Source organism: Protobothrops mucrosquamatus, unplaced genomic scaffold (assembly GCF_001527695.2).
Source record: "Protobothrops mucrosquamatus isolate PMUCROS unplaced genomic scaffold, P.Mucros_1.0 scaffold_11, whole genome shotgun sequence".
In the NCBI taxonomy this organism is placed as follows: domain Eukaryota; kingdom Metazoa; phylum Chordata; class Lepidosauria; order Squamata; family Viperidae; genus Protobothrops; species Protobothrops mucrosquamatus.
In genome coordinates, this window is record NW_015386087.1 from 417214 (window position 1) to 439935 (window position 22722).

A 22722-nucleotide genomic window follows, 5' to 3' on the forward strand; every position below is an offset into this window, starting at 1 on the left:
AGTGCCTGATGAAGACAGGGATACAAGCATGGTGGGAAGAAGAGTTTAAATCTTTTGTTCCTGCATTACTCCTGATTTCAAATGGCCATACAACTGTATTGTAGAATAAACCTTTGGGGAAGGTTGTTGAGTAGGTCATAGGGATTCAGTTGTAGAGTTCTTTAAATGAATTATCTGGACCTCTTTTAGACGGGATTCAAGCTGGAGCAAAGGACAGAGATAGCATTGGTTTATCTAGTCAATTATTTTTACAGGTACCTAGTTGGAGGTAATACAGCCCCCCCTCCTAAGTCCTTTTGGATCTTTAAGTAGTCTTCAGTACCACAGACTCATTCTGAATTCTCTGCATGAGTTGGAGATCAAAGGCTAATTGCTGGCAACTGAGTACTTAATGTGTCTTTTTCCTTTATTTCCTTAAAATATCTGATTTTTTTCAATGTTTGGAAAGCAAGCAATTAATTGCCAGAGATAAGCTGATAGAAATTATACTTTCTATTACTTAGTTTTTATTACTTAGGTTTTTCACTATTCACTATTGGTACCTGAGTCTTTCAGGAAGCTGATAGAAGCGGATAGATTCTAAAAAATTGAAATCAGTGCAGGGTAAATTGTTGATATAAATTGACCATAGCAGATAGCATCAAGTAGGTAAATGGAGTTAAAGCAGGTAAAGTCAAGGCAGAAGTCTTAAACAGATTTCTCAATAAGCACTGACAGTTCCAAATGAGCTTTCTCTGACTATCATAACTGTAGACTATTGTCTCAGCAAGCCAACTGAAATCAGATATAAATTAACCTAATCAGTGATATGGCCAGTGCTGTACCCTTAGACCCCAGGGTTCATAGATTTTGTATCCATAGATTATTGACCATGACAAGGCCAATTACCAGTGTATCTTCCTTGAGACAATTACTTGAGACTTGCTATTGTCTTTCACTACACACCAAATGATATAAAAATCAGGCATGATGATTACAAGAAGTCTGATAAAAGAATTATGCCACATAGCACTCTTCAAATTTCCTAAGAAACATATACTTTCAGACAATGTTTTATATGAGTTTTTTATTTTTATAGCTCAAGAACCAGAATATTTTCAGTTCAAGTAATGAAGGAGTTGTCTCTGCCCTTGAGAAGAAACAGCTGTATTCCTTGAAAACTCAGTTCATATGACTCTTTCTTCACATGAATACATCCTAGTGAAACATTGTAGAGAGATTCAATTATAAATCAAAGTAAAAAGAACTGAAATGCATAAACATAACTTCAAAATCACACAGTAATTACAAATTCCTGTATGCGAAAGAATAAGTAAGGTGATGAGTGAGATACAGCCAGTTATATGAAACACGAAGTTTAACTGTGTACAGATCATATAGTATAAGTTAGACATAATGTCTGATGTTTATAAAGTTAAAAATCTCATTATGTTACACAAGCACAAAAACAGCCGTGCATTTTATTTTACTGTGAACTGTGTTTAATTACTTACTTATCTCTCTATGTATCTTCCTTACATAGAACAAAGTATTGTAAAGCCTGTATTCAGATTGTGACATAGTGTGGCAAACTATGTATGCTCATGCCTGGGAAGGGACAGCAAATTATGATCCTTCAGCTCTTCTACACAGAAAAATACAAGTGCACCCCAATTAATATAAGGGACAATAATTCTTTCCAGCACTTCTACATTAATGATCTGTCACTGTCATAAAGGGTTGTTTAAAGAATCCCCTTCCATTTCCCCTTCATTCTGTAATTCCGACATTGGCATTTCACACACTGAGTGCAGAGGCCTTCAATGATTAATAGCTGTAATGTGTGGGAGGAATGATTTTGCTACTGAACTGGTCAACCAGTGTTCTAGGCTTCCTGGAAGAAGAACGGTGGGTGTATTGTTTTATTCTCTTTTCTATGGAAGTCTAAATGAAAGCATTTTAAAATTATTGTTAAGGATTATAGGGCTGGAAATGGAAATTATCACCTTAAATCACTGGACTAATGTCTCTTTCTAAAACACAGGGATTCTAACCGTCAGCATTATTGTTATTTATATAGTCACAGTCTTCCTAAATTGGGCTCTCTAGATAGGTTGAACTATTTTTCCCCACAGAAGATTCTGTGATTAGTGATCATACATATTGTGTGCCGAACAATGTTGGGGAAGCTGTTGTAATATAGGAAGTTCCCAAGGAGACAAGCCCTAACACACCTTCTCTTGAAAATGCTCAAATATTTGCAGGAATCTTAACAACTGCCCAGGATAAAAAAAGCCCAAAGTTCTTCCAAGAAGTGGATGTTCTTCAGAAAGTAGAACCATTAGTTAAACTTCTTACCTAAATTAGGATTATACGGAGGAGGATTGATGAAACAAGGCAAATGGGATCCAACTTTGCTTTCAGCCGCCAGACTGCGCCTAGCCCTACATAATTTATTACATCGTTCCTAAGACCCTGCTATGAATCAGGCTGGCATACCTCCTACCTGTCTTCAAAACAGGACCCACTGTTTGGCATACTGATGTGGAAAAAAAAAAAAAGCCCAACCTGCCAGTGACGTGTTTGCCTTTGTCTCTACAGTGTTTAGTGGCTGCAGTCAGCGCCCAGCTTTCTCGAGATCAAAGGGAGCAAGAATAAACATCTCCATCTTCCTCCCCACCCCCACTGTATCCCATCTAATACAACTGGTATTTTTATTGTGGAGAGCAGCAATTTGTAAGAAGAAATGAAAATCTACGACATGTCAGTTCATACAGGCTAATGATGTTTATACAGACATACCACACTGATGGAATAGACCCAACATTCCCTTCCCTGTGCAAAGACGGGAAGGGGGGAAAAATGAAAGGCAGAAAGGAGTGACCCAAGCCCCCCCTTCCCCCTGCCTTTTTCCTGCTCAGCAACCTGTACTTGACCCTCCCGAGCCTGGCTCTGCTCAGACTCCATCCCGCCCAGCCGGAGCCAGAGCACTGATACCAGGCAGCTGATGTTCTCCCTCATCCAAAACACACACACTCCTTGAAAATACACACCCACTGCATACTTGGAGGAGGGGCGGGGGGGGGGAAGGCGGAAGAGATTGGCCCATCTTTTGGCTTGCAACTTCAGGGCATTCTCACTTGCTTTTTGGAACCGAGTGCAGAAGATGTATTCTAGTGCCACTGGTGCTTGGTGCCAAATGATACAAGTGTCAAGAGAAAGTGGTCCACTTGAAAGTGGAAATAGTTCAGATGCCTGGGAATGGGGGAAGTGTTTAGCTAAAAGGTTCAAGCTGGCTCCCTTCAGTCAAGCACCCAGCACAGTATTTAAGCATCTAGTACATAAATATGGTCTGATTCTATGAGAATGCTTTGCTTCTCCTATAGCTGTGGGTACACAGCATCACTGGAAGTCATGGCACTTATATCACCACACTTATAAGAATAATAAAAACATTCCGCTTAGGAGTGTGATAGAGGAACTAAAAGGGTGTTGAGCAGTTAGCAATCCACATTTGGTGATCTTGCATGTGTATGGTGAGATAAGCAGGCAAGTCTTTGTCAGACTACACAGTTAGAGGAACAGATAGGGGTTTTGTCACAATCACACAATCCTATCTTAAGAGTCAGAGATACAAATACTCAGCTAGGAGTCACATGAATTATACAAACTGCAGACCCATTCATATATGCTTCATATGAATCTTTAGAAAGTAAATTCCAAATTCCATAATGTGATTGATTGATTGAATATGTACCATCAAGTTGTTTATGGCTCCTAGCGTCTAATAGATAGATTTTCCTCCCCATGATCATCTATCACAATCCTGTTCTTTCAGGTCTCTCAGTGGTGGAATAATTAGCAATGTAACTAAGACCATCCACCTTGCAACTGGCCATCCTTCCTTCCTTCCTTCCTTCCTTCCTTCCTTCCTTCCTTCCTTCCTTCCTTCCTTCCTTCCTTCCTTCCTTCCTTCCTTCCTTCCTTCCTTCTTTCTTTCTTTCTTTCTTTCTTTCTTTCTTTCTTTCTTTCTCTTTCTTTCCCCTTTTCCCAGCATTAGAGCCTTTTACAGAGAGTTGAATCTTCTCATAATGTGTTTAAATTACGACAACCTGAGCCTGTTCACTTGTGTCTATGGATTTATTTGTTTGAGGATCCACTGGTTTGTTTTCCTAGCCATCCACAGAATTCTCAGAAATCTTCTCCAACCCAAAAGCTCAAAAGTGTCTATACTCTTCTTATCCTGTTTCTTCAAAGCCCATCCAAAATATGGGACTGTTTTTAGGGAAGCCCAAATGATACTATATAGCAATGAATGAGGATCAGAGGTGTTCTCAGGATATGGTTATAAAAGTCAAAGTGGCAGATGTCATTGTGCAATCAAAATTCTACCCATTTTTTAAAAATGTGTGTCATATCCATCTGGATGCCATCCTGATGTTTTTGACATACCTGGCAGACACCTCTGGTAGAGTGTTTTCTTCTACATTTTTGATCACATAAGAAGGCAAATTTGTATTTGTGGTGGGGAGGAGTTGAGATTGAAGATACTGAGTCTTGGCATGTGAAAAAAAGGAAGAGGAGAGAATCAAAAATTCTGGACAACCTTTTAGCTAAAGACATAAATCAAACTATTTAGGAAATACTTCTGTAGTTAATGTGCTCTGATTAAAGTCCCAGCTTTGGGTGATATAAAATCTCACTTCTCTCTGCTGAATATATTTAAATCCCACTTTTAACTATATTTGGTATTCTTCAAGTCATTTAGCTAACAGTACTCATGTTGGCCATTCAGCAAATATCTCCAAACTCATTTTTATTACAAGTCAAAGAACATTATGTTTGCACATTTATTATGTATGGGTAATCTATAGTTAGATACAAAGTCTCAGAATTGTAGAAAGTTAATAATTCAAGTTCTAATCAAGGACCAAATCATTATTAAGGAGATTTGAAAAATATAGGCAATTCCTAGCAGCGTTGTTGTTTTGTAAAATAGGGTGTTTAGGTTTGAAAAATTCAGTATTTCCAGATATTGAGTAAGTGCTTTAGGTATTGCTCTGAGGGCTCCAATCACATTTGGCATAACAATGGATTTCTTTTTCCATAAATGTTGAACGTTGATTTGCAAGTCCCAATATTTCATGATTTTTTTCAATTGTTTTTTCTCAAGCCTAGTATCAGCCAGTATAGCAGTATCAATGAATCAAACTTTCTTCTTTTCAATAATTATATCCAACATGTTATGAACAAGATGCCTGTCTGTTGGATTTTAAAGTCCAATTTACCAAAACCTTCTCAACTTGATAGTCTCAGTTGTCTACTACATTCAAATCCAAAGTTTCCAATTTACTGTTGACATGTTTTTGACATTTGCAAAATTGACCTCTACTGTTGACAAAGTTGACTTGCTGAATTTTTGTGTTCATGCAATTAGTTGGCAAAGCTTGTTTTTGAACTGTTAAAATAAAGTGGCATCTTGGTAGTCAACTGCTTTGAAATTTGGTACTCAACACATTTTGATAAGAACATTTTGTCCCAATCATTTGTTTGGTACTCAACACACAAGCTAGAGCCTGTTGGTGTGTCTGCCTTGTGGCTCACTATATTATTACTTATGAGAAAAATGTGTTTGGTATTCATCATTTTTAGTACTCATCGCACCTCCCTGAAACACTTAACGATGATTACCAAGGTACCACTGTAAAGCCTTCTGTTTCTTTCTTTAATAATCTTAGCCAACTCCATGTAGGTGTTTTTACCAGCTTTTCCTTCTACAAATATTGACTATTCGTTGGCTTGTTCTTCCAATAAACAAATTGGTTTCCAACTGTTTTTTTTCTATATTCAGCCTTCACCTTTGTTGTTTTCAAGAGCTTTCCTTGATTGACTTCCCTTAGCAATGGTTCTTGGCATTTCTTAAGACAGTCATTTAGGCTATGTTGTTCTTTGTCCACAATTTGTCCTCTGTTATTATTACTATTATTTTTATTGGCAGTCTTTTGAAGCTATATAATTTTATGGCAGTTCATGTATAGGAGGAGGACTGGCAGACCTAGAGGAAGGGGTGAAAAGAGAGATAAGCCTAGAATCACTATGTAGTCACAGACGACTAAGTCCAATCTCCTTTGACTGCTATTGACCCTTATCTAATTCTAACCAAATGCTGACCATTGGTTGAGAAGATTCCTGCCCATTGGCTTTTAGCATTAAATCAATTAAAATGAACCTTCAGGTGTGAACCAGATCTTTTGAGCCTGACGCATGTACAATTGATGGTCAAATTTCTTTTCACAAACTTATTTTCTCTAGAAGCAAATATGCTAGTCTACTTTCTGGTAAAATTAATGCTTTTTTAATGTTGTTGTGGGGTTTTTTTGTTTGTTTTATTTTGTTATCTTTAAGACCAGCAGAGGGAGCACAGATTATCTTTAAACATATGTAACTGGAATTCCCATAGTTGACATGATACACAGCATGACAAACAGAGGAATAAGGTAATAAAAATAACAACTGAACTTGATAACAAAATATGAAAGAAGATTCATATTAAGCTCAATTCAATTCTTCTTACTCCAATGTAGTTAGACAAAAATGTGAAGGTTTGAATTCTTCCAATCAAGCTTAGTGACAGCATCATTGCTGGGTTTTTTGGCAATATTACAGAACTCCCAAGTTTGATTAACACAATGTTTCTCAAACCTGGGTAAATTACCCCAAATTGGATAAAAGTGGTTTTTTTTGGGGTGGTGGTGGTGGTGGTGGTGGTGGTGGTTAACGAACATGAACTCATTACCCAATCATAAGAGGGACATTTAAATTGTAGTGTTTTACCTATATTGGGTAAAAAGGACTTTCTGATAAGCAGTTTGAAAGAACAAGTTTGGGAAGCATAATTTAGCTGGATGACAATTCTCAAGTAGTCTACTGTCCTTCTATTAACTAGGGCCAACTTTGCTTAGTTTCTAAACTCAAAGTCAGGCCTGCTGAGACATAGCTTTGCTAGGAATATAAAACTCCACCATTGTTCTTAGAACAATGATACAATCAAGAATCCATATCATTTTGAAAATAACTAGGCTTGTTTACTCAGAATATGTTTTAGCTTAATGTCTCAGTAATGAGGTAATGAGTTATTTGAAGTAGAAGATACACTTAGGACCAATTTGAACACTGCAAAACTTGCTTATTTCCACATTAAGCAACACACATGGATAGTCTTTCCTTATCAACAATCTAATATGGAAAGGAGGGGAAAAAAACCACACAATGCCATATGGCCTCTTGAAGGAAGTTATTGTGTACATAACTTGGATATCTGGTGCAACAGGCCAGGCTGAATATGGAGGGTGAGGTAGTTCATTAGTGACTACACACTGGGTCTTTTCTTCCCCCAAACAGAATGAAACCCATGCATCCACACTACAGCATTTACATTAAGCTGAAACTGAGAAAGAGATAGCCTGTCTGCCTTTTTTAAAAAAAACAACAAAAACCTGTTAGTTTACTTATTAAAACAAAGCATGTACACAGAGCACACTACAATTTGGAGTGTGTGGACATATGTTCATCCGTCAGCCATGTACACATAGATTTCTAGCTTTCAAGGATATTGTTCTTGCCTTAAACATTATATTGCTTTATGTTTTACTTTCTTTACCTCTACCTCCTTTCCTTCCCTACATCAACCTTAATATTTTTCCATATTAGTTTCTTAGGCATGCATTTCAAGCAAGAAAGCAAAGCTGTTGTTATTGTTATTGTTGTTGCTTTTCTCTGATGGAAAAAGCTGATCTGCAAAATCAAGAAAAGACTGGACAGCCATTTGTCTGGGATGGTCTGAGGATTCTTGCACTGGTCAGACTGGAAGATCTCTAATGTCCTTCCATCTCCATGATTCTGTTCAACTAGATTCCAGTGCTGAATGCCTTCTGAGATTGTACTTTTTCTGCCAACCTTCCATAAAGACAACTCTTGAGGGAAAAGAAAATTATGTTTTGTTTTGATTACTTTTGGATTTACCATGTAGCTATGCATGGCAATTAAACAAAAAGCATCAATTTCTTCTATTGAAGCTAGACATTTTCCCACAAGTCATAATTATAGCAAGGCACATAAGTGGTAGCCAATGGAATTTAAAGATATTTATCAGAGCTGACAAGCCCATGTGCCATGACATTAATCAATTCATACACCAAGACCCTGAGGTGTTTTATTTATTTATTTAAGACATTAAGAATCCATCTGTCCATCATCAAGTATGCGCCCTGGAGATGGCAAGTAACCATGACAAATATCTGTGTATCTATACATATACCTATATCTTATGATAGCTGCTAGCCATCCATAGGGCTCACAGATATATTTGAGAGCCCACAACCATCAAAAGGCCAATAAAATAAATCAAACCAGATAGTAAAATGGTAGTAGTGCTATTTTTAAAAACAAACAAACACAAAAACAAGATATGAAACAATTATCATTCTGATGAAAATCAAAAGTATAACATGTTTTCTTGATTTATAAATGAAGAGAATGTAAAACTCACTTTGAATCCTTCTTGGATCATCATATTTTGATAATGCATTTGCTGAAAAACAATAGCATACTTTTGCATCATGTGAGGTAAGAGACTTCAAAAAGAGAAAGAGAAAGAAAGAAAGAAAGAAAGAAAGAAAGAGAGAGAGAAAGACTATTTTTCATCTTTGCTCTGACTGCTGCAGTTTGTGATTTTCTAACCAAGCAAACAGTGTTTTCCCTTAATCTAAGTTATTGAGTAGATTTATATAGAAGGAAGCAATTCTTGAAATATCTATTCCTACCCTATTTAGGGATTCAAAACTCAAAGTTATAAACAAACTGAAAGCCTGTTAGAAAGAATAATAGATGTCTTATACAGTGTACTTTCTCTTTGCTATACAAATTGTATTTGGAAATGTTCCCTTTTGCAGTATTGATGAACTATGATCTGCATACCATATTAGTTGCTGTTTCTGTACTTTTGCATTTGTTTTTAGATATATACCAAAAATAGCCTTGCATATGTTGCAATAATTATAATCTAATCACCCAGGTCTACATAAGGCAGTGTCTGCAAGCTTCAGTCATAATTTAAGTTTAACAGGATTATGCTCTTGGGGGGCTCTTAAACTGAGCATTAAAATAAATACTAAAATGCCTATCAAATTTCATTTTGTGGAAGTTAATAAACTTCCATACCTGCTCATTTAAAAGATAAGATAGAAAATCTTGTTTCTTGCTGATCAAGCAGATGAATTGGGATATAGGGCATGGACATGTCCCTTCCACTCTTTGAAATGGCCATGTGTGACTGTACTTGGCTGAGGGGGAGGTGGACTTCTTCCTTGCATGGTATTTTTTTTTTATAATGGCAGTTGTTTAGATTGAGTTCAGAGTATTGTCATGTTGGGTTTACTCAAACAAAATTAAGGAGAACTTCATGGGCTTGTGAATGGGGATTCTTCTAGACCAGACATGTCAAACTCGCAATGTCACGTGATGTTGTGCGACGTATAGGGACTGTTTTGCCCTTGCCGGCAATGGGGTGGGCGCAGCCTCCACATGACACGTCCGGCCGGCGGGTTGGCAGTTTAACACCCCTGTTCTGACGTTTCTCTTTAGTAAAGTTAATCACAATACTCCCATGAATGAATTACCTATCTATGGCCTATAAGGAGGAAAATATCTCCCTGGCGATCCAAAGAGACACAAAGTAGAATAACAAGTATGCAGTATGTATCTGAAGTTGTAGGATGCTTACCTTATAAAATTTCAATTTGCCTTGTTTTGTCCCAAGGTAATGAAGGGAAAGAGTAGGGAAGATGCTAATTGACCAATTAACATGTTGTGATAAGAGCAAACTACAGAGCAGGCAAAGGTTCATTGGCTTTGCAAGCAAGATTTAATTGACTGGTTATGCTATAAATACCTGCAGCTGCCAGAAAACCCAAACTGGTACATGATGAAAGGCAGGAGGTGTATAGTAAGTCCCTCTCATCTTCCCCTCATGTTGATAGCCTGTTTTTCCATCCCAGAACGCTTTTCAAAAAAAAGCCAGAAGCAATTAGATGCCCAACTGAGTTTGGAGAGCGTAATTTGAACATCAGACAGGGACATTTCTGTATAGGAATGTGTGAAAAGTTATTTCTTATCATGAGTGAAAGACAAGTGATAAATACCAAAAAGAAATAAAAGTAAGAAGAATCGTCCACAGAGAATAGGCAAATTGCATAAGGTTAAAATGGAAGAAAAGCAACTCAGCTCAGCATTTGTAAATACTGCTATAAAATATTGAGATAAGGAAAAGAAAAACATACTAATGCAAAAGTGAAGGAGAGGGCGTAAGTGAGTTTGTGTGAGAGAAAGTGTGTGTTACAATTGCCCTGTAGCGCCCCACTTTTTTTCTTTTTTTCTTGAAGAAACTTGGCTCCCTCTGAAAATATTCCCTAATGCTCATGGTTCCCAAGCCCGTTCACTGTATTTTTTAATAGTTCAGGAAAATAGAACGATTCCATCCTCCACAAGTGAGACTAAGTTGAGGCAGAGACAAAAAAGGCCATATTCTTTTAGGATGATTCATTGCAGTTTCATTTGGAATTAATTCAGGGTGGGGATGAGGGGGAAAACTGTGTGGTTAAGCAGGCTGTGGCTTCATCAGAGATTATATTTCTGGTCACTTGTACCCTATCATTGTGTGGGATGTTAGTGAATAAAATGTCCATAGCTGTGATTGTCAGGAAGGTATTTTGCGATAGATTCTAGATGATTTTGAATTCTGTAAAGAAAAGTTCATGATAGTCATAAGTAACCAGATTATGTGCTGAATCCAAACAATCAGCTATATGGAGGCTAAAATAGTTTAGTGTGCAGGAGAGACTTATGTTCAAGTCTACCTCAGTATGAATCTCACAAAATGATTTTGGGCCAGATGCTATATTTTAGTTCAATCAACCTCAGGGCTATTACCATAAGGATAAAATTGCAGGCTGAAAAACTATATACCCTGCCTTAGGCTCCTAAAGCAGAGTTTCTCAACCTTGTCAACTTTAAGATGTGTGGACTTCAACTCCCAGAATTCCCCAGCCAGCATACTAACTGGGGAATTCTGGGAGTCGAAGTACACACATCTTAAAGTTGACAAGGATGGGAAACATTGCCCTAGAGCAGGCATGTCAAACTGGATGTGTCATACCAAAACCGCGCCCACCCCATTGCCGGCAATGGGGGAAAAGTCGTGATACGTTGCACGACGCCACGTGATGTCGCGAGTTTGACATGCCTGCCACAGAGGAAGCTCTTATGATATAAATCTAATGAAATAAACTCAATATCCAGCCTGTTTTATAATCTAAATCTGAATGCAAATTTTTTCAGTTGAAGAAAATATGAACTAAGAGATCAATGGGCAGGAGCTAGTGCTTAAGTGCTGGAGCATTTAAAATGTTTCCCTTTCTATCTCCATTTATAATAAAAGGGCAAAAGCTAAATATACTTCCAAAACAAACAAATATGCTCATAAAATTCTCAGGGTAATAGGCACATTTGAGTTTGCTTCTTTCTGTACAATGACAACTTTTATCCAATTAATTAAAGCTTGCACCCCTAATCTACTGATCTCAAAAAGTTAAGCAGGGTCAGAATTTGTTAATACATGCATGGGTGACTACTAGGAAACATCACAATCATAAACAAAAATGAAGTAAAAAAATATCTCCAATGAAAGTAATGGTAACCTATTTCTATACTATACTGGTCACAAGAAAACTTCCGGAAGGTGTATATTTTATTATATTGGGCACTTCTGCTTATTAAATCAAAATAAGAAGATAGTTAATTTAAATATTACAACTTATAACCACATTTTTTAAAGAATGTTAGCCACAATTTGCAAATTTCAGGCAATGTTCACAATATAATCAGATACAGAACTGCACATTTAAAGACAGAGCATCTAGGATTTTGTGTTTCCAAATATAATATTTAGATGTAACTAAGGCAAAAAGACTACATAACTATACAACACATAAATTACTATGCATGTTTAGTGTCATTTTAGTAAGTTGTTTTGGACAAAATAGTTTCTGGGTTGCAATACTAGTTCAAATAACTAATTAAAAGATAATAACGTTTGTCAATACGAAAAGTGTTTCTAATTCCAGTGAGAACTGTTGGTTTTAAAAATATGCACAGACTAGAACTGAAACTACACTTTACTGGAAGAAATGAAAATATTATGGAATTCAAGTGATATGATCAGGTTAATATGTTGTTAGTTTTGGATGAATGATCTATACAGGGTGATTATGTCTGATGTTGACTGAGAGCTTGCTCTTAATTATTAAACATTTCTGAAGTTGAACAAATTACAATGAATGTATTAAATCTAAAAACATTTTGTGGTGTAATTTTAAAAAAATCCATTTATATTCCATGCAATATTAAATATAGATTTTTTAAAAAGTAGAATAATAAATATGTGGGGTAAGTTATTTAATGTGCATTGAATGTGAAAATGTTATTGAAGTCAATACAAATATTTCTGAAAGCTGCAGTTGCTTGACGTAGTTAGCCATATTGGTTCTGGATACAAGCATCATTCTAAAAATAGAAATTGCGATTTTTTTCTTAATCTGATAAGCAAGAGGAAAGCTAGAAAGAGTAAACACTGAAAAAACATTTTAAAATACGTAATCCCACAAAGTGCAACCTATTCTTTGTTGCTCAGGTCTAAAGTTTAAATAGTAAAGACAAAGGATGAATTTAGTCAAATGGTTTTCTTGTTTGTTTCTATGTCATACAAATGACAAATTTCCTGTGAATAAATTTACCATACGAATTCCACAACCAATACTGCTATATGAGCATGCAAATAAAATATTTGGCCTAATTGTATGCCATAATTGTCCTAATTATATGCCATACATTCAATAAAAACAATATCCGTTTGGTGGTAATTGTGAAACATCAACTCCAAAAAGTTAAAAAAAATTTTTTTTATTACAGCCAAAGGTGTTACGCAGCCAGATTGCAAATTACATCTTATATTTTGTCAAGCTATTTTCCAAAGCGCCTGAAGGCAGGACAAGAAGCAACGGGTGGAAACTAACCAAAGAGAGAAGCAACCTAGAACTAAGGAGAAACTTCCTGACAGTTAGAACAATTAACCAGTGGAACAACCTGCCTCCAGAAGCGGTGAATGCGCCAACACTGGAAGTTTTTAAGAAGAAACTGGACAGCCATTTGTCTGAAATGGTATAGGGTTTCCTGCCTGAGCAGGGNATTATTATTATTATTATTATTATTATTATTCCTGAATAAAACCAAATATAATAAACAAAATAAAACTTAGATTTAGAAAATTGTTCTAAAATCTATAACTGAAGATGATGAGGCAAAGTGGCAGGGCAATTGGTAGCCGTAGTAGGAAGACAGCTAGACAAGACAGCAGGATTGACAGCTGGACAAGAAGACTGTGAGATGATTGGGTATAGAAAGATTACTAGCAAAGCAGAAAGAGGCTGGACAGACCAATGAAAAGCTCTGAGAAGATTAGAGATGGGTTGGAAAACACTAGTCAGATTGGGGAAGACATCTGAATAATTGTTGCCTAGTTTAAATAGTATCCCTGGTTGAAAGGCTTGGGAGGCTGTGCAATAGATTATCAATTCAAGACTGAGTAAAGAGCACTTAATATCTCAAGATGGCCAAATCTTTTGAAATATGTTTTCTTGCTTGAGATCAAGAAAGCATACTGAACTCTTAGAGGTTTCAACATTTGTTATGAGAACTTTAATCATGGATCACATGGTTTCTGGAATGAGTTGGTTGAAATATCATGGTTTTGTCATTCCTACTGCAATTTGGCCATTAAAAAATACTTGGAGGCAGGAATATCTGCATTATTGTGGAAGACTATTAGCATCTACTGCTTGAAAAGTTGCCTATCCCTGCAACTAGTTAATTGCACCCTAAGAAAATAATTTGGGTACTCAATAGCCTTAGGTCTATTTTATTTCTAAGTGGACACACAAGAAGCTGGGCTGAGCTTTTTAAAGGACCAGTAGAATACAGGAAAAGCGCTAAATGAAGCAATCAATCAATGAATGTTAGAAAGTTTATTACGTCACCTATACAAACATGGAGTATTCTGCCTGTCTTGTCCATCCTTACATTTTGCTGAATTCTAACAAAAGACTCATTTTCTTTCCTCTTCCTTTTTTCATGATTTGTCCAGTCTATGTAATATATGCTGAATGACAGGGTTGCAAGTAATATTACTGGATTCACCTGGACATACTTTATATTAAATTTATGATTACTGCATAGAAACATGGATTGTATAACAGCAGTGCCCTTTTGCAGAACTAAAGCATTACCACTTTGCCACCTTCATATTATAATTCCATAAGATGGTTTTTGCTGCTACTTAGCCATTCAGGTTTACTGAGAGTCAATTCTGCCTCTTTGACTATCAAGTATTATTAGAACCATATAATCCTATTACAACTGTACAAAATGGGCCGATACTGACTTATCCCCTTTTGTATAATATTAATTGGTCTCCTCCGCGTTCTAGAGCCAAGCATTCAGCAAGTACAGAAGCTTCTATGCAGGTTCAGTTCACATAGCTAACTGACACTACTTGACAAATTGGTTGAGTTTCTCAACAAGGTCTGCAATCTGGTATTGATTTACTATCTTTTTTACCAGCTCTGCCAAATTATTATTTTATTGTCAAGGAAAAGTAGGGAGACACACATTCTTGAAAAGGGTTGGCAGACTGCCCTTATAAGCAGGACGCAGTGCCCTTCAGCTGCTTCTCCCAGTGGGACAGCTACAGTGTGAGGATTCCCTTGCTGGAACAAGCTGGATACTGAGTACTGTTTTCATTTTATGGCATAGGCCTGCTTTGGGATGTTTATTTGCATCTCAAGCCTACGTCTATCTTGCTTGCTTATTTACTCATATCTCTCTCTCTCTCTCTCTCTCTCTCTCTCTCTCTCTCTCTCTCTCTCTCTCTCTCTCTTTTTCCATTTTCTCCTAATTTTGAACCTCTGAATTGTTTGGCCTGGCTTTTAAAAGTAGAATCAATGTATTATGAATTCCACATTATCTTGAACAGAGTTTCAGCTGATGGGGAACAAATGGAAAAATAAAACTGATCACAGGGGTGGCTTATGAGAACCTACATGAGGGACAAGAGATGCCCCCATTTTTCTCATCTTTTCACTGCACCCATTCCAGATGCAACTTCTCCCCATATATACTCTTCCACATAGCTCTTTCCCAGAGTTGCTAGTCATCCTCCAGCTAAAAGCCAGATGGAAGCCATATTGAACATATTAGGAAGAGGCCACAGTGACTATCAGTATAAGAAGCTTATTGCTTCTTTGCTATATCTAACAGCAAAGAAAGCCTTAAAGCAATACCTAGAGGCAACAGAGGAAGACTCATGTCTTAAAAATAATTATTTATGTTTAATTAATACTATTTGTAGCATACACTGCCTTTACAAACCTCCCCAAGCTTTCCCAACTAATATAAACAAACATAAGAAGAATATTTAAAAATAAGCAAACAATAAAACATTTAGATTCTGTTCCACAGCAGCTCTGAGTGGGAAGAAAGACAAATGAGCAGTTTCTTGAAGGACTCTTGACAGCCATCCTCTCGTCAGGTGTCCTTTTGTAGAGAAACAGAAGCAGTTCTTCCAGGTAGATTAAGATAGAATAGAATAGAATAGAATAGAATAGAATAGAATAGAATAGAATAGAATAGAATAGAATAGAATAGAGCTGGAAGGGACCTTGGAGGTCTTCTAGTCCAGCCCCCCACTCCAGCAGGAGAACCTATACCATCTCAGACAAGTGACTGTCCAGTCTCTTCTTAAAATCCTCCAGTGATGGAGCGCCCATGATTTCTGAAGGCAAGCTGTTCCACTGGTTAAGTGTCCTCACTGTTAGGAAGTTTCTCCTTAATTTCAGGTAGATTTGCTTCTGTCTGTGATCAGTTTCCAATCATTGTTTTTCTCCTTCCTTCTGGTGCTTTGGAGACTAATTTGACCCCCTCTTCTTTGCAGCAGCCCCTCAGATACTGGAATACTGCTATCATGTCACCCCTATTTCTTCTTTTCTTTAGACTAGCCAAACCTAGGTCCTGCAGCCATTCTTCATATGTTTTAGTCTCCAGGCCTTTGATCATCTTAGTTGCTCTTCTCTGAACTTTTTCCAAGGTCTTAACATCTTTTTTGTACTATGGTGACCAAAATTGGTTGCAGTATTCCAGGTGTGGTCTCTCTAGGGTTTTATAAAGCGGTACTAATACTTCGCATGATCATGATTCTATGCCTCTGTTTATACAACCCAGAATTGTATTAGCTTTTTTGGCTGCTGCTGCCCACTGCTGGTTCATAGTCAACTGATCGTCCACTAGGACTCCAAGGTCCCTCTCACAGTTACTGTTTTTGATCTAGGTCTCACCTAATCTGTACTTATATCTTTGATTTTTTCCTGCCTAAATGTAAAACTTTGCTTTTCTCCACATTAAAACTCATTTTGTTGGATAGGGCCCATTGTTCAAGTTTGTCAAGATTTTTTTGGATCCAGAGCTTGTCTTCTGGGGTGTTGGCTATTCCTGCCAGTTTAGTGTCATCTGCAAATTTGATGAGTTCCCCTTCTATTCCCTCATCTAAGTCATTTATGAAAATATTGGAAGAGTACTGGGCCTAAGACGGAGCCTTGTGGTACCCCACTGCTTACTTCTCTCCATGTGGATGACTCCATTGAGGACTATTCATTAAGTACGGTTTGTCAGCCAGCTACACATCCAAGATGTTAGAAGGCATTGTAGGAGGAGACCAATATTGGTATATAACAACAAAAGATCAGAAGAAATTAAAATTATACCTTTCAATTTTTGTATTGAAAGGCATATTTTTTGTCAGCTACAGCTCACTTTATCAAAGGCATACCCTAGATTAGAATGAGGCAGGTAAAGGGAAGATGAATATAGACATGCAGTTTACATCTAAGAGAATGTACAATCATTTTATTAATTAACAGATATATTACCAAGTATATTAAAAACCAACATGTTTGTTAGGACCATTTGAAATTGCCTGAATTTTTTTGAAATTCATATCTTTTTCTTGATGGCATTATTATTCATTTTGGTCCACAATAAAGTATCCTGGGAGGTTGAAATGCTCTGATTTTTACTTTCCCTTTGTTTGAATCGTGATGTCAAACTTATGTCCCTTTATTCATTTGTACGTTTGTCCCATTCATCCCATGAAGAACCCAGAGGGCATTGCTGGCAGATGATGGCATATATCCTTAGGAAGGGCAAGTGAAAGCATCTCTGATCTTCTGTGTTACTTGTTGGGAATCTGTTTGTGCTGTTTGTGTGGCTGTGGGCGAAAACAGATATCTGCAGATCACAAAGTAGAAAAGACACTTTAACAACATAATTGAACAAAAGATTGCTAAATTTACACACATCAAAATGTTTCAGGCAATCTCAAAAGATCCCAATAACACAGTGAGTTTTTAACTCTATGTGTGTGTGTGGTGTGTATTTTATGCAAGTCTCTCTCTGTGACTATGTAAGTCCCTGCAGTTTTCTTGGCAAGATTTTAGAGGTGGTTTGCCATTGTCTCCTTCTTCAGGCTCAGAAAGTGATTAGCCCACTATTACCCAACAGACTTTGTGTCTAAGGCAGGAGTAAAATTCACAGACTAGTTTCTAGTCTGATGCCTTAACCCCTACACCAAACTGGCTGTAACTAGCTTTTAGCACATTATGATTGTTAGTTCCTAAGATACTTATAATATATCTCACATCTAACTTGTATCTGCATAGCCATCTATCTTCTTCCCCCCCCACTCCCCTCAATTTACCCTAAATTAAATCCTACATTCGTCTAGACGTTCTATATACCTAATGAAGTGAACTGCAGTTCACAAAAGATTATGTATTTTAATAAAATTTGTTAGTTGGAAAAAACGCTCGCATGCTCTTTCTTATGTTGTCCCAGTCCTCTGCTTAAAAGTGCTGCTTAGGCTAATAATAAAGCCAACCCTAATTTCCAAATCTGAAACAAATTACAAAAATAAATGTGGACATCTGATGAGTTTTGGATGTTGTATATATTTCAATCCCTTTTGCTCAAGAGGCATTGCTTGCTAGTATTTTTGCACGACCTGGCTGCTTTCTCTATCATATTCCATCAATAAAGTGTGGTGGTTGTCAGATAGGTAAAGAAAACTTTAAAGAAGCATGCTGAAAAAATAGGTTGCAAAGTATCAGACCAAAGTCCAGTTGAATTTAAGGAATCAGAAAGCAGTTTTCTGTCAGTACAATCAGCACACTCCCATTGGACCAGACTTTGGAATGAGTAAGATGTGGCCATCCCAGATGACATTGAACTGTATTTCCCAGCATCCTTCATTTTTTATGATGCTGGATGGTATTGCTAGGAGTTGAAGTACAGAATACATCTTGGTGGGTCATTACTCACACACTTCTGAGGAAAAAAAGTAGTTTCAATTATTATTAAATTGTTTGATCATTTGAAATGAAGGAGCAGGAGGGTTCAAAAATGAAGCCAAGATTTCATGTATGATTGCCAGGGAAGATGAAGTCAATAGAAAAAAAAATGATGAAGAAAAAGAAGTGAGAGGATTTTTTTTTAATCTTTTTTTTAAAATAGCAGTTTACTTTATTGCTTTTTATAAAGGCTGCCAAAAAACACAAAATAGAATAAAAGTTATCATGTGTTTAAACACTTACAGCCTGACCCAAAGCAAACACGTTTAAATCCCACTGGTTTAATGAAGTTTCTTTAAATTACTTGGATGAGATCCATCGATTTCATTGTGGGGGTGTGCTTTGAAGGCAGTGTCATTAGGATGGCGACCTTCAAGAAGAGGCCTTAGTCAAAATCGGATGTTTAATAGTTAAAATGCCTCAATGACCAGGCACCCCTTTCACTCTCCCTGCCCTCCCCCCACTGAAAGCCTTCTGACTTCGGGCCATGAGCTAACTCCAAAACTGTGTCTGTTTATGTTTCCTTTGTCTTGAACAAAAATTGGCCTCATTGTGTGGGAGAAACACCATGAAAGAAAAATAAAACAAGTCCACAGAGAGAAAAATGGATATTGTGGGAGCTAAGGAAATGGACATGCTTAACCAGTTCCATTTTCTGATGATATCAGAGGCAAAAAATATTGGTCTGTCCATTTGTGTACAGGATGCATATGCACATACTCTTTGGAACTGCATTCTGGGTTCTGCCTCATCAATTAAAAGAAGACATGCTGACAGCGTTTTGCCATTTCCTGCTGCTCAGCAAGGAGAGAGACCTAGCAAGATGTTTTCAGGAAAGCTGGGTGTCTTTATCTGAAGACCTATAGGAGAATGGCATGGAATGCCCCTTCCCCCCTGCAGCTTCATGAAATTCAGTAGCTCCGTCCAAAGCTTTTCTATATAAGTAAGCTGAAAGTAAAGAGGAGAAATCTGTCTCTTGACCACAGGAGGCTAAGGCCTAAGGGCCTACCCCCCATCAAGCAATTTTCTTAGCTGGTAAAAACCCAGGTGAATAGGGTTAAATAAATGTTTATGAAGTGATAAGGTGCTTGTTTATTCAATGAATGACAGACCATTGGCTCCAAAAACAGGATGAGAAGAATACTATAAAGGAGCTGGCGCTCCCTTCACTGGTGATGTGATTTCCTTCAATGATTTTTGCTCCCTTAGTAGGAACAATCTGCTCTGAAAGCTGAAAAACAAAAAAAGGGAAAAAATGAAGATGGTTTTCTTTTTAGCAAAATGATTCAAACAGATAGGAGACCCAATTTTCCCATGAATGGAATATAATGAATGCTACACAATAGATTCCCTGAGATGAGACATCCATATTAGGGACAAGGAGTAGAAAATTCAGACCTCTGGTTATAACAATTAATATTTTGCAATCAGCTGCTGGCCTTAGGACATTGTTCTGCTCAGGATTTGGAGGGACAGATAGATGGTTGGCCTACTGATCAAAGATACTGTAGGTTAGATTTGTGCTACTCCCGAAGCTCTTCCTCACTGCCCTTTCAGGCACCTACCTCATTCCATTTAAAATGTATGAAAGTAATAAAATTCGTACCTCCTTCTCCCACATATACAACTATAGCAGTGGTGGGATTCAGCCAGTTTGCATCAGTTTGGCAGAACCGGTCGCTAATTTTTTATTGCCCAGGCCCAGAATGGACTTCCGGAAGTGGCATCCGCACAGAGAATGGGTTGTTCACATATTTGAATCCCACCACTGAACTATAGACACAAGGAGAAAAATGGTGTGCCAACATTTTGTGACTGCCAATTTCCATTACAGCAGTTTATTATGATGGTTAGACATTTTTCACATTTTCATACAGATCCATGGGCCCCCAAAGCTAAAATCTCCTGCACTGAATTTTCTACTGAAGGCTTTCTTCTCTGGTTCTCACCAAGAATCAGAACAAGGTTTGGCAGAGTATGTTGACGTTGCAGCTACAATACAAGTGGGTCTTTCCATGAAACTATGGCACATAGTAAGCCCAGCCTTGATGCATCAATGAAAAGGGAAAACCTTTCTGTTTATTCCTTTGTAGCCAACTGCTTCCCCTCTCCTTTACAAATGACAGAAAACATAGATTTTTCTGGGATTGCCATCAACCAGCTGGGTTTACTCTTCTAAATCCTGAGCTCCAGGCTGTCACTACCAATAACCAGACAGTGATTTCCTAAATAAATAAGGCGGGCAATTTCATGTTATTAATGTAATCACATCACTGCCATGTCACAACACCAGTAAGAAGCAGTGCAAGGTGATTTGGTACTTTCAGAGCCTGATATTTTGACTGCAGGCTGGGCTTCTGTTATTGGCACTATACAAAACAGGCACAATATCAAATATGTCAGTGGCACTTGCCTTTTTGTATTTTTACATTTTAATTTCCCTTTTTATAGGGTGGACTTTTTAGAGCAGGGGTGTCAAACTGCCAGCCCACGAGCCAGATGCATCACACCAAAACTGTGCCCACCCCATTGCCGGCAATGGACAAAAAGTTGCAATACGTCGTGACATGTCACATGATGCTACGAGTTTGACACCCCTACTTTAGAGCTAACGCTAACCAAAAAATGTATTTTTGCATGAAAATGATGAGATGCTTTGCTAATAATTTTCAGCAATTGTAATTAGATTACTGCAAGCTGTCCACCTGTCCTATAGGCTGAGCTGAATTGCTTACATATCCCAGCAAATTTAAACCAGATATTTAGATTTGAGAATGCTTTAATTCAACACCCCAAATCATATTAAGGTAGGTCTCAACTTACAACCATTCATATAGCAACTGTTCGAAGTTACAATGAAATAAGAGATGAAAAAAATGACTTATAATTGGTCCTCACACTTATGAGTATTGCAGCATCCCCACAGTCACGTGATCAAAATTTGGGTGCTTGGCAACCAGCATGTATTTATGATGTTTGCAGCATCCCAGGGTCATGTGATCACCATTTGCAACCTTCCTAGCCAGCTTCCAACTAGCAAAATCAATGGCGAGAGCTGGATTCGCTGAACAGCTGTGTGATTCACTTAACTGCAGTGATTCACTTAAGAACCATGGCAAAAGAGATTGTAAAATCAGGTGTGACTTAGAAAGTTGAAGAAAACTTAACTCAGATTAAAAAACATCTTATTTTCGTCACAAAATAAGTACCAGTTATAAAATGCAAATTAATACACATCAGGACTGGTAATTTAATGCCGCATAATTCCTTTAATTCTTTGCCATTGGTTGTGCTGACTGGGCAAAAATGAGTGAAAGCCAATAACATCTAGAGAACACTTCTCGTCCCTTGCGAAGGCAAAGCTAATCTGAAAAAAAAACAATAACCTGTTTTGGTATATAATATGCAGATGTCTTTGCGTATTAATTTCACAATGTTTGCTCATTCTACTAAAATTAACTGGAAAGTCTGTAGAAACAAGAACATGAGTATACTTAGAGGTCGTTGAATTATAGAGACCGTGTGTACTACTGCATGCTCTCACAGAATCTCTGAAAATTTAATCTCAGATCAAAGCTCTTCGGATTTACTCTAGCATCCCAGATCTAAACATTGCCCAAACAAAGCAAAGACTTCTTCTTCTTCTTTTGTATGTGTGTGTGTGTGTTCCAGCTACAAAAGTCACTCTGTCAGAAAAAATCTGCAATCAAGTTTAGGCTCAGGCAATGCAAACACAAAGATCAGACCCAAGTGGGAATACTTATTGCTGCAGAACAGATTAATGTTCAAAGGCAGAGTCAAAGGAAAGAAGAAAAGAGAGAGATAAGGAGAATGACATTATACTAAGGAGAGCTATTAAAATTAATGATAGTCTGTTGATCCAAATCCAAACAAAGGATTCTTTAAAGCACAGTGAAAGAGAGACTGAACAATGCACGCTGACTTTGAAATGGAAAGGGAGAATGGACTGCAGATCCTGGAGGATGCAGCGCCTGCATTGATGCCGAACAATTGAATTGCTTTTCATTTTCATGTTGTATTTAACTACATAATACAAGAAAGTGGTGTATGTATACATATATGTATGTGTGTATGTATACGTATGTATGGAGAGAGAGAGAGAGAGAGAGAGAGAGAGAGAGAGAGAGAGAGAGAGAGAGAGAGAGAGAGAGAGAGA